We start from the raw sequence: 12,345 nt of genomic DNA on the forward strand, positions 1-12,345 counted from the left end.
ATCCCTGCCCACCTTCTTATATCCTCCCCACTTGGCAGTGGGCCAAATGGTGGGTGGGGGAGGGGGACTTGAGTGTTATCAAGATAGTTTAGGCTCTGGATCCTCAGAACTCAGCACCTCCCACGTGGGGTGGGGGGGTGAGTTGAGGGATGGGCAAAGGTGACTCTGGGCCCTCAAGTTAACAGCCTCCCTGCCCTTTCAAAGCTGGGGTGCAGCAGGTAAAAGCTTCAACTTGAGAGTTCAGGTGCCATGGGAACAGGATCAGGCCAGCCTCCTCCCAATACATCTGGGTTTCCCCTCAATGTGTGAGTCAGGAGGGTGGTTTGTACTATTTCTCAGCAGAGAATCAGGAAGCCTCTGGCCTCTGGACTGCACACGCCGGCAGGAGTTCAAGTCCTGCCTCCAAGCAGCCCAGGGCCTCGGTTGAGACCTGACTGCTGGGGGCAGGAGCAAAGAAACGGGCCTGGCTGGGGATTACCTGCATCAGATTCAGGGAGTAAGGGGTCCAGTCTGAAGAGGGCACCTGGGGGTGAGGAGGTAAGCCTGTAGGGGCCAGGGGCCAGGAGAGGGCAGGGCCCAGACAGAGGAAGCAGAGCTGGGAGACCCTGCATGGAGTTCTGCCCCCCGCCCCGGCTGTGTCTGTGGGCTGTGCCGGCCCCCTGTGGGCTCAGTCTTGCCATCTGGGAAATAGGGGGTCAGATGAGGGCCTGAGATTAGGGCAGAAGACAGTTCCACAGGACGGTGGAAAGGATCAGAAGCCTCCAAAAAGACAGACTGAAGAGAAAGGGCTGGAAACCGGTATTTGTTCTACTGTGTGCCAGCACTCCACATAAAGTAAACCTACTCTTGCAGAAGACTGTACGTAAAGTGCACCTACTGTGTGCTGGGCACCTCAAAAAATATGCCTACAGTGTGTTGGGAACTCTACATGAAGTGTGCTTACAATGTGCCAGGTATACTATATGAAGTGCACCCACTGTGTGCCAGGTACTCTCCACAAATCCTGTGTATGCCAGGTGTTCTACCTAAAGCATGCCTACTGTGCACTGGGTACCCTCCCTCAGGCATGCCTCCTAAGTGCTAGGTACTCTACCTAAAGCACACTTACTGTGTGCTAGGTACTCTATGTAAAGTGCACCTACTGTGTGCTGGGTGTTCTATGTAAAATATACCTACTGTGTGCCAGGTACCCTCATACAGCACATCTACTATGTGTCAGGTGCTTTGCAGAAAGTGAGCCTACTCTGTGCAAAGTACTTTACATGAAACATGCCTACTGTGTGTCAGGTACTCTACATAAGTGTACCTGCAATTTGCTGTGTACTCTACATAAATCTGACTACAGTATGACAGGTGTTCTACATAAAGCATACCTACTGAGTGCCAGACATACTACATAAAGAGTGCCTACTATGTGCTACAGGCTCCATATAAAGCATGTCCACTGAGTGTGCCAGGTATTGTGCAAAAAATGTTCCTTCTGTGTGCCAGGTGCTCTACACAAAGTAAACCTACGGTGTGACAGATGTTTTGCAATGAAATAATTCATCACACCCCCCCTCACCCCTCCAGGCCAGTGCCCTAGGATCAGGCAGAGAGACCCAGGTGATGAAATCCACAGGAGGGAAGATACCTATTTCACAGAAGAGAAATCTGAGGCTCAGAGAGGGCAAGCCTCTAGCCCAAGTTGCAGAGCTGGAAGGAAACCAGGTCTGTCATACTCTCAAGCCCAAGCCTTTCCCCACTGTCATGCTGCTCCACGCTGTTCATAAGGGACAATGCCCTGTGAATCCAGGGACACCTCTATGGTGGAATCTCAGGCAATGTGGTGACCCAGAGGGAGAACCCTTGAGACACTCATATTGCCAGGTAGATTATCCTCTCACAACCAGGATGCATCAACCAACGGATCTAGTGCTCCTCTTCGGGCCCCATCCTTGGTCCTGTCCAGAACTGCCTATGGGGTGGTCTTAGGTGAGAAGACGTGAGGGAATGGGCTCCTGGCAAAGCTACTGAGCAGGGGATGGGGAAAGAGTCCTCCTGACACTGGTAGGGTGTTGGTGAGACCCCAAACTTCCCCCTCCCCAACTCCCATGGGCCAGGGGGTTCAGGTGACTAGTCCTAAAGCCCTCACCTGCCCTGCTTTTCCTCCCTCTCCATGGAGGCAGACTTCCCCTGCTGCCAGTCCATCCACATATTGGTCAGGGGGCATGGCCAGAGTACACTAATCCAGGCAGGATCCTGGACACACAAGAGAAAGAGCCCCCAGTGCCCACAGGGGCTCAGCTCACTGGGGACCTACTGTGTGCCAAGAATGGGCAGGCAGCTACAGCAGGAATGGCATTTGCCCACATGAGCCACGGTCTTGTTTTAAGCCCTGTAGTTATATTCACCACTTCCCCCACTCATTTTTATAGACGACAAAGCTGAGGCTGAAAGCTCTTTGAGTGACTTGCCCAAAGTCCTACAGCTGGTGGAGCCAGGCCATGCACCAGGCATCCCCACTTCACCCTGGGTGCCCTGAACCACCAGACCAAGTTCCTTGCATCTACACATGGGCATTTCATTAGCACCATCTCCGAAGGTGGCAGGAATAATTTTAGAAGACAATGCACATGAAACACATAGGACAGAGGAAGGGCTTAATAAATGCCAGTCACTGTTATTGCTACTGTTGTTGCTGTGTAATTATCCAACAGCCCTGCAGTATCACATTCATGGGCTCGTTTTTACAGAAGAGGAACCAGAGATTCAGATAGGGGAACCAGCTTGCTCCAGCCCCACAGCTGATTAGGTAAATATGACAGCACAGGTAACAACAAAGCCTGGCACATAGTCAATGCTCACTGAATATCTGGGGATGAAAGAAAGGTTTGCAGCCATGAGCTCTAAGGATTGGCTACTCGGTGTGGCCCTCAGACCTCCACCATAGGTATCACCTGAGAGCTTGCAGCAAATTCAGAATCTTGCACCGCTACTCGGAAGTATTGACTCCAAACTGCATCTGAGTAGAACCTCAGGAAAACTGTGTGCATGCCTTCAAGTTTTCAGAAACGTTGCTTTAAGACCTCTGAGTCCAGGTTCTGCAGGGAAGGGGGGAGGGGAAAGACTTCACTTCTCTGATTCCCAGCGTTCTTTTTTTTCTTTTTTCACTTATAAAATAAGGAGAAAAATCTAAACTCCAGAGGCTGTCCACACTACTGTTAGTTTACTGAACATCTCTCGTGTGTTCGGCATATTTTAGGCACTGGGGATGCAGCAATGAGCACAGCAGACCCAGTCCCTGCTGTCAAGGGGCTCACATCTTGTGGGGAGAACAGCAGTGATCAAATAAATGATCAAGAACATATCAGTGATAAGTGATGTGCAAGGGGTAGGGGCCCCACCTTAGGCCAGGCATCGGGGTGAAATGAGATCTGAAAGAAGGAGGCAAGTCACCAAGGGCAAGCGTGGTGTGGGAGATACCCATGCTGCACAAAAAAGCAAGTGGGTCCTTGTTCTTTTGACACTGGGGCTAAGAGCACCAACAGGCAAGATCACACAATTGACCAAGGCCAAGGTAGGCAGCAAAATCTGGCCCCATATTGAAGCCCTAAGTAGGTGTTGACCTTTCACCAGCCATGCCAAGGACTAAAACCCCAGCAGGTCTCTGCAGCATCACAAAGGGAGAGTCTATCAGACCAGAGCTCCCCCTGATTCCTGAGGCAGGAAGTCTCAGGTGGTGTCTTTCTGCTCTGAGCCAGAGGAGGCTGGGCCGTCCCCAGTGTTTCTTGCCCAACAAAGAATGTCTCAGTTGCTGAATCACACAATTTGGCTTATGGAATGTCCCCCTAGCCAGTGCTGGAGGGAAGACGGCCACACCCTGAGAGGCAGAGGCTGATCCTTCCACTCCCACCCAGAGCCGGGCAGTGGGCAAGCATCTGTCAGACCAGAGGTAGCAGTCACTCTGTGAGTCACCAGCTTTGGGCACAGACTGTCAGCCTTCCCAGCCTCAGTCTTCATATCTGTAAAGTGGGCTTGATAAAACATCACAGAGCATTGCAAGCATTCTATCAGACAGGTCAGAAAGAGGAAGGGAAAGTACCTTTCGAAGTGATATGCGAAGGAAATTTTTCCATTTGTGACAACATGGATGGACCGATGGACCTCAAGGTCATTATGCCCAGTGAAATAAACCGGACAGAGAAAGATCAATACCGTATGATCTCACTTATATGGAATCTTTAAAAAATAAATGAACTCATAGAAACAGAGGACACATTGATGGTTGCCAGAGGCAGGGTGTAGGGAGTGGGTGAAATGGGTGAAGGGGGTGAAAAGGTACAAACTTCCAGTTACGAAATAAACCAGTCCTAGGGATGCAATGTATAGCTTCATGACTATAGTTAATAACACTGGATTGTGTATTTGAAAGTTGCTGAGAGTAAATCTTAAAAGTTTCATCTCTAGGGGTGCCTGGGGGGCTTGGTTGGTTGAGCATCGGACTCTTTTGGCTCAGGTCGTGATCTCATGGGTCTGGGGTCAGGCTCTGGACTTTTCAGGGAGTCTGCTTCTCTCCCTCACCCTTTCCCTCTGCCCCTCCCCTGCTCACTCTCTTCCTAAAATAAATAAATAATAGGCTCCCTAGGTGGGCGACTGACTCGTAATTTTGGCTCAGGTCATGATCTTGGGGTCGTGAGATTTCCAGCCCTGTGTCAGGCTCTGTGCTCAGCACAGGGTTGCTCATCCCTCTCCCTCTGCGCCTCCCAGCATTCTCATTCTCTCTCTCTCTCTCTCTAATAAATAAATATCTCTAAAATAATAAATAAATCTTTTTTAAAATGTTCTCATCACATTGGAAAAAAAATCCTGTAACTATGTGTGATGATGGATGTTAACTAGACTTATTCTGGTGATCATTTTGCAATATACACAAATATTAAATCATGTGTACATCTGAAACTAATATAATGTTACATGTCAGTTATATCTCAACAAAAAAATTGACATATGAGTAATGGTCCCATCTACATATAAAACTTATGAATGTGCGTATGGGTCTGTGTGTGCACATGTTTGCATATGCATTGAAAAAATTCCAGAAGAACCCACACATCACAGTGGAATTGGAGGAAATAGATGAGAGTCTTTATCTTTTTAACTTGCTACTTGTCTCTAATGTTTTTTGTCTTCCACACTGTGCTGCTATAATTTTTATCACTGAAACACCAGTTTTAAAAGAAATAAGGATTTGGCACACTGGGGCTGGGGGGCGCGCACGTAGTTGGTGCACAAAACAGATGAGCAGTTTTTCTTTTGTGTCACCATGAAGACACACCTCCCAGGAGTCAGACTGGGGTCTCTGTAGAGCAAGCATGCAGGCTGCCTGGTGGCTGAACTCCCTCTTTTCCTTTCCTTGGCCACTGGGAAGGAACACTTCTGGATTCAGCACAACAGAGTTCAGATCCCAGCCCTGCTCCTCACTGGCTGTGTGACCTTAGTCAAGTCACTTGCCCTCTCTGAGCTTCATGCCCTCCTCAGTAAAATGGAGAGGGGGACTTATACCTCCCAAGTGGTTCATTCTTCAACAACAAACTGCACTTGAGCACCCACTCTGTACCAAGCACGGTGCTAGGACCCTGGACCTGGGATGAACAAGACAAATGAGGTCTCTGGATAGTGGTGCTCAGGTCTGATGGGAGAAGCCAACAGGAAATAAGACCGAGTCAGATGGTGGTGGTAATGAAGGAAATTAACACAGTGAGACATGCTAGCAAGTGACCAAGGGGCAATCAGGAAGGGCTGCCCTGTGGAGGTGACCTCTGAGCAGAAACCTGAATGACATGGAGGAGTGAACAGCAAATAAACATCACTCCCCACCCCTAAAACCATACCAGGACCGTAAAGACCCAGCACAGAGTGGGGTAATCAATGGCCTAAAAACTATGTCATTCTTCCTTCCTTCCTCAGACATGCTGAGATAAACAAAGACAGTGAGGCAATTTCACTCAGAACCAGTCCTGCTGGAGATTCATGGTGGTGAAATCTGGCCCAATACTCAAGCTGGAAATAGTTATTACGTTTCAGTTACCATAATAAAGATCAGGAAACCCAACCAGCCCCTGAAGCATGGCAAGGGTCAGATCCATAAGTTGGAGCTGCCAGCTTCTTGACAGAAGTACCAGGAGAGCAAAGAAGCTGGCTTTGGAAAAATAAGGCTGAAGGGAAACTTCAGGAAAGTCCTGAGGCCCCACGATTGTTGGCTTCAACTTCCCCTGGACAGGAGTTTTTGGATGGTGCCAGCTCTGAAAAGTAGTCAGACCACCCCCACCACTCGGGCCGAGTGGGTTGCTGTCAACAGATCATCCCCGTGGAGCGTAAAAGGGCATTTCTCATACAACAGCCAATGGAAGGGGGACCCCAAAAACATCACAATAAAAGCAGTAGAGCTTGCAAGGAAAGAGGCAGGATTTCACCTCCCATCCTGATGTCTGCCTAACCAGCAGGCAAGGGGGCCACCCTGGTGCAGAGGAGCTGAGTGAACCCCCGTCTGGGGAGGCATGTGGAGCAGACACACACCCTGGTCGAGACCCTGCGGTACAATAGGAGTCTTTGGTCACTTACCTGCAGCCTCTCTGGGCCAAATAAGGAAATGGTGCTGGGTCAGTGGCATGCACCAGCATGCACCTGCAGGCAATCAGAGGATATTAGAAAAATGACATCCATTATCTGCCAAAGGAGAGACTTTGCATGACAGCGCTTTCCATGACAGCGAAGCCCTCTGGATTCCAGGAATAGCTAGCTACTTCTGGCCCCATGGACCTGGGGCTGATGGCAGCTCTCAGTTCTTGCTACCCCCAGGACACTGAACTAACCCTGATGGGAAATTTCCCTTGGCCCTGCCCATACCTTTGCAAAGGGCTCCTTCTTACACTCACGCTTAGGGGCGCCTGTGTGGCGCAGTCGGTTGAGCTTCCGACTCTTGGTTTCAGCCCAGGTCATGGTCTCAGGGTCCTGGGATCCAGCCCGCCTTGGGCTCTGCGCACAGTGCGGAGTCTGCTTGGATTCTCTCTTTCTGCCTCCCCTCCCCGCCCCGCACACCGCACGTTTTCTCTCTCTCTCTCAAATAAATAAATCTTAAAAAAAAAAAAAAAACCTCACGCTTACTTAGCCATCTAGGTCTCTGACAGTTACAGGGTTTAGTGACTTTAAGACACACAGTCACACCCTTACACACGCACACAGAGTCACATACAAACGCCTATGCACCCACACGTGCACACACAATTATACACATGCACACACAAACACATATGCACACATATTCACACGCATACACCCAATTACATGCATACATTCACATACACACACACTCACACATGTGTACACACAGTAGCTGAACGCATACACAGTCACACATACACTTAAAGCAGACACACACACAGTCACCCAGACGCCCGCATATTGAACTAATGGAGACCAGATGCCTTAGAGTCTGTTGTCCCCAAACTGTCCAGCAGAGGGCGCGTCTGACGCACTCAGGAGAGGAAGGAGACCCACAGTAGTTAGTGAGAGCAGGCTAGTGTCCTTTAGAATTACACACACAGGTGCAGCAGAGTCCTGGGACCCATGAGCTTCATGCCTTTCCTCCCCATCTCTCATTCACTCACCATCAGGGTCCTTAGCCAAAGCCTGTTTGTAGTGGGAGAAGAGATACTAACACTACAAGGATAGATCACACTTTGAAGGGTGTGGAGGAAAGAAATGGTGCATCAGCTGGTGAGAAAGTGGATCAAGGGAAGGGACTTTTTAAGATTGATGAAATAACAGCATTATTTGTATTCCAATGGGAATTATCCAATAGGGTTCAGGATTCATGATCAATATACAAAAATCTATACAGAATATATTCTACGTAGAATACAGAACGTAGAAGTTCTATTTCTGTATTCCAAGGGTCAGCAAACCACGGTCCATGGACCAAATCTGGCCTGTGGCCTGTTTTTTTATGGTCTATAAGAAGTGTTTTTATATTTTAAAATTTGTTTTTTAAAGTTTTTATTTATTGAGAGAGTGATAGAGAGAAAGAGAGCACAAGCAAGGGGAGCAACAGAGGGAGAGGGAGAAGCAGACTCCCCACTGAGCAGGGAGCCCAATGCGGGGCTCAACCCCAGGACTCCGGGATCATCATCTGAGCTGAAGGCAGATGCTTAATGACTTAGCCACCCAGGCGCCCCAAGAAGTGTTTTTATATTTTAAAAGGATTGTAAAAGGAGAAGAAGCAAGAGAAGGGAGAGATCCTGAATGGGATGTGCAAAGCCTAAAATGTTTACTATATGATCCTTTACAGAAAAAGTATACCAAATCTGCTTATGGTAGCAGTAAAACTGGAAAACAATTAGAAAAAAATATTTTCATATACCATTTTTAAAAATATTATACACCAGAGAAAGTGAAATACTCAAGGTATAAATCTAACAAAATATGTTCCAGATCTCTGAGATGCAAACTCTAAAACACTGATGAAAGAAACCTTAGAAGACCCAAATTAATGGAGAGATAAACTATATTCATGGACTAGAAGACTCAATATTATTAAGATATTAATTCTCTTCAAATTGATTTATAGATTTGAAGAAATCATAACCCTAATCCCAGCTGGACTTTTTGTAGGAATAGATAAGCTGATTATAAAATTTACATGAAAATGCAAAAGACTTAGAATAGCCAAAAACTTTTTAAAAAGGTAAATGTAATGGAAGGATTCACATTATCCCTTTCAAGACATACTATAAAACAGCAATAACCATGACAGTGTGGTATTGGCCAAAGATTAGACAAAATCAGTGAAAGAGAATAGAGTCCAGAAGTAGACCCACCCAAATTTGGTCAGTTGACTTTTTAAAAAACATGCAAGGCAAGTCAATGCACAAAGGATAGTCTTCAATAAACGGTACTGGAACAACTGGACATCCACATGCAAAATAAAGAAAAAGAAAAGAAAAAAGTGAACTCATACCTCACACTTTACACAAAATTTAACTTAATATGGATCATAGAACTAAATTATGTAAAATCTAAAACTTTTAGAAGGAAAAATAGAAGAGAATCTTTGTTATCTTGAGTCAGACAAAATAGTTCTTATATACACCATAAGCATAATCAATAAAATGAAAATATTGCTACCTAGTACTTTATTTAAAAAATGTTTGCTCTGTGAAAGAAATTTAGATAATGAGAAGGTCAACCACACCCTAGGAAAAAAGACTTGCAAATCATACATCTGACAAAGGACTTATATGCAGAATACATAAAGAATCTCAAAATCCAAAAACAAGAAGGCAGACAGCACAAGGAAAATTAACAGGCAAAAGATTCAAGCAGGCATTTCACCAAAGAAAGTAAATGGGTGGCAAATAGGCACGTGAAAAAATGTCCAACCATCATTAATCATTTAAAAAACGCAAACTAAAACCACAGTGAAATATCACACACTCATAAGGATGGCTGGGTGGCTCAGATGGTTGGGCATCTGCCTTCTGCTCAGGTCATGATCCCAGGGTCCTGGGATCGAGTCCCACATCAGGCTCCCTGCCCAACCATCCCACTCCAGGAGCAATGAACACTTGCACACAAATATTCATAGTAGTTTTTTTCATAATTGCCCCAAATTAGAAACAATCCATATGTTTTTCAACTGGCTTATCCCTGTGATAGAATATTGCTTAGCAATAAAAAGAAGCAAAATACTGATACAGCAACATGGCTGCATCTCGGATGCATTGTGTTAAGCGAAAGAAGCCAGACTCTGGAGGTGGGGGATATAGATTAGTGGGTGGTGGTGTGTGTGAGTCAAAGGAGATTTCTGACTCCCAAGAGCGACCATGGGTAGTGGTGGCCACACAACTCAGGCATTTGCCAAAACTTAAACCTGTATACCAAATAGCACAAATTTCACTTTTGTAAATTATATATAATTTTAAGATGAGGCAAAGGGTAACTAAGCACATATATTATTTGTTTAAATGTACTATGAAGAGATATGCGAAAAGTAAACGTATTTACCTAAAGATGAAGAAACCAGGGAAATGAAGGACAGAGGACCATTATTTTTCACTGTGCAATTTTTTTACATGAGTGAATATATTCCCTGCCAAAAATATTCCATTTAAAAATTTAGTCACTGTCAAAGAATCTCATGTAGTGAGGCTGGAGTGGTTCCCAGGTGATCTGAGGCATCAAGGGCTGAGACACACCTTGAAAATCACTTCCCTTGTAGGTTAAGATGCCCCTCTGAAGCCAAGCTGATCAAATTCACCCCCACTCCATCATTTACCGAGTGACCTTGAGCAAGTGAGTTAATCTCTCCAATCCATAGGACTGGTGTGAGGATGAAATCAGTGTTTACCTGGGAAGCTGAAGTATTACCTTCTCCCTTCTCGGTGGTGTACTGCTGTTAATAGGATGGAAAACATCAGTGTGTGTGGTGTTGCCAGGCCATTCGTGTTCTATGAAAGGTGTTTAACTACACCCACATCTTACTCAACTGTAGGTGTATCTATTACTATATAAATAAAATTTCAATATCAAAAGTTATTTGATTGAGGGCAAATTCTGTATCGGGTGTTGGGGTTGGAGGGGTATATGGAACTATACGGAACTATATTATTGTGCTCAATTATTCTGTAAAATTAAAACCATACAGCGGTGCCTGGGTGGCTCAGTCAGTTAAGCATCCAAATCTTGATCTCAGCTCAGGTCTTGATCTCAGGGTCTTGAGTTCAAGCCCCGCACTGGACTCCACGCCCAGCGTGGAGCCTACTTTAAAAAATAAATAAATAAAACAGGGTGGCACAGTCAGTTAAGCATCTGACTCTTGGTTTCACTCAGGTCTGATCTCTGGGTGGTGAGATCGAGCCCCATGTTGGGCTCTGCACTCAGTGCAGAGTCTGCTTGAGTTTCTCTTTCCCTCTGCCCCTCCCCCACTCTCTCACTCTGTCTCTCTAAAATAAATAAGTAAATTTTTAAAAAAATAAAAATAAAATGTACTAACAATAAAGTCTATTAATTATTTTTTGAAAAAAGTTATTTGATTGAGAGTAACTCAATTTATAATTGATAGTGATAGCTCAAGCCATCAATGTGCATGAAGAGAATTCGTGCAAAGCAAGACAAAATTTTATTTTTTTAAGATTTTATTTATTTACTTATTTAGAGAGAGCACATGAGTAGGGGGAGGGGTGGAGGAAGAAGGAGAGAGAGAATGTCAAGCAGACTCCCCGCTAAGCAGGGAGCCCATCAGGGGCTTGATCCCACGACCCTGAGATCATGACCTGAGCTAAAATCAAGAGTCGGACACTCAACCAACTGAGCCACCCATGTGCCACCCCGAGACAAAATTTTAAATTATTTTCTAATACAATGCCATTTAAAAAAATTAAAAGTGGCTTGAAACTTAACACTTAGGGATTTTAAAGACTCCAAAATGATGATTTCATGTCATGGAAAGATGATTCAATGTCATGGAAAGATGTTCACAATATATTATTATATGAAAAACCCAGATTAACAAAAAATATATATGTTAAAATAGAATCCTTTGTTGTTGAGGTAAAATGCACATAACATAAAATTCACCATGTAAGCCATTATAAAGTGTACAATTTCATGCATTTAGTACATTCACAGTGTTGTGCAACCACCACCTCTAACTAGGTCCAGAGCATTTCATCACCCAAAAAGGAGACCTCCTACCCTGTACAGTCACCCTCCAGTTCCCCCTCCCACCCTCCAGCCTTGGCAACCATCAATCTGCTTTCCATAGCTATAGATCTTCCTATCCTGGACATATATTGCATATAATGGAATTTTACAATATGTGACATTTCACTCAGTATCATGTTTTCAAAGTTCATCCATGTTGTAACATGTATCAGTGCTTCATTACTTTTTATAATCCAGTAAAATCCTTGTTATGGATATACCACGTTTTGTTTATCCATTCATCTGATCATGGATATTCGGATTGTTTCCCACATATCCAACTTTTGACAGTTGTGAATAGTGCCACGATGAACTTGTGTACAAGCTTTTGTTTGAACACCTGTTTTCAATTCTTTGGGGTATATGCCTAGGCGTGGGATCAGTGCCTCATATGATAGTTCTACGTCTAATTTATTGGGGAAACACCAAATGTTTTGCACAGGGGCTGCACCATTTTACGTTCCCACCGGTAATGGGTCAGTGTTCCAACTATACCACATCTTCACCAGACCTCTTATTTTCCCTTTTTCAGACTCTTGCTATCCTCGTGGGTATGAAGTGGTATCACATGAAGCATTGCTTTGCATTTCCCTAATGACCAAT

This window comes from Halichoerus grypus, chromosome 1 (genome assembly GCF_964656455.1).
Source record: "Halichoerus grypus chromosome 1, mHalGry1.hap1.1, whole genome shotgun sequence".
NCBI classification, from domain to species: Eukaryota; Metazoa; Chordata; class Mammalia; order Carnivora; family Phocidae; genus Halichoerus; species Halichoerus grypus.